Source organism: Chenopodium album, chromosome 11, assembly GCF_948465745.1.
Source record: "Chenopodium album chromosome 11, dcCheAlbu1.1, whole genome shotgun sequence".
Classification (NCBI taxonomy): Eukaryota; Viridiplantae; Streptophyta; class Magnoliopsida; order Caryophyllales; family Amaranthaceae; genus Chenopodium; species Chenopodium album.
Genome location: NC_137844.1, coordinates 53,839,355 through 53,841,050, shown reverse-complemented (window position 1 = coordinate 53,841,050; position 1,696 = coordinate 53,839,355).

The following is a 1,696-nucleotide window of genomic DNA, read 5'->3' as shown; positions in this document are numbered from 1 at the left end:
AAACTGATAACGAAAGTGCTAGACAGAGTGCAAGAAACATATGGCACATGCCTACTTGTCTAAATCCAACAAAAAATTACAACCTTCTTTAAAGTGAGAACATTAGTTGCTCTAACGTCCTCACTTGGGGGGCTAGTTGTATGGGAGGATATCGATAACTACTACAGTGCCGATAACCAAACTTTTACAGACTAAACAGGTTAGGGTTTTTTAGTGAAAATACCAATATCGGCACCGTCATATAACGACATACATGTCGGTGCCTCTTAAAATTGAGCACGTGGCGTTGATTAATCGACACTTGGCATAAAAGTGGTTTGCATGGCATGCAGCCATCTGGCAGTGGAAGTTATTATAAATAGGTAAGATTAACCATAAAAAAGGTAGCATTTATTACACACACACACTCTCTCTCTCTCTTTCTCTTTCTATATTTCTCTCTCTTCATATCGTCCTCTCTTTTCTCTTAAACACATTCTAACTTTATCATCGGAGTGGTTATCCCCGAATTCACCCTGGGTTTAGCTAATCTTCTCTTCCTGTGTAGGTGCTTAGCCAGACGATAGGGTCTTCACGGATCTCGGATACGGGCAATCGGATCTGAACAGGAACATCTTATTCGTTCTCTACAGAGTAATGAAATAAAAATTGGATGTTTTCTTCAGATGACTTGGGATTTGATCTGTTTAAGCTAATACAAGAAGTAGATATCTTAAAATCCGAAGTCAATCATAATTTTCCCATCAATGACTTGGTTGAAAGGGTACAATTTTGTGTAGTAAGCTTATAATGTCCTACGGAGTAGGTCCGACTTACTTTTTTTTTTGTTAGAGTCTATGAGGCATGAGTTCTTCTAATGATCATCGTACCCGTATCAGACACGCAATACACACTCGTATTTGTATGGATATCAAGTACTTTAATATATATAGTTTTATAATATATTTAAAATATCTTTTAATAATTTTTTAATAAAAAAATTTGCTTGAAATTTATTGAATTCGATGAAATTTTGAATGATTTTTTCGTCTTCTTAAAATATTCGAGTATTATACCATACTTAATTTATCGTATTCGTATCCTCTATTATATTTAAGAATATATTATACCATATTTAATTTATCGTATTCGTATCCTCTATTTTCTAAACAACTATATTGGATTGATTGAATTATTTAATTTTTGCCCCTGATTTTGACTTATATTCATGTGCTTCCATTTCCAATTCCTTGTTCCTGTTACTACTAGGAAGTAGGAACCTTATGATTTATTTCCAATTCGAGGTTCGCGGATTAACTAGTTAATGTTGAAACCACAAGTGATATCCTCATATTTGCCATATACTTGTAATAAACATCTGATCATATCTATATATTTATATTAAAAAGCGCTCCTAAAAATATTTATGTGCCACGCCATTCCCTTCTTTCTTGTAATAGCATTATGCCATGTCATCTATCACTCAACTAGCATTGTGCCACATCATCACGTCATCACCAATTAACAAACCATTTCAACTATTATTGATAGATTAATATAAAAACCATTTGATGGGTTTCAAACACAAGACATTGAGGGAACACGATCTAACTCCTTACCATCTTAGCTAATATTAATTCGTGTCAACTATACAAATAAATACAACTATAAATGACGTGCACCAATTAAAAAGGAAAAACTAGCCCGTAAAAAAATT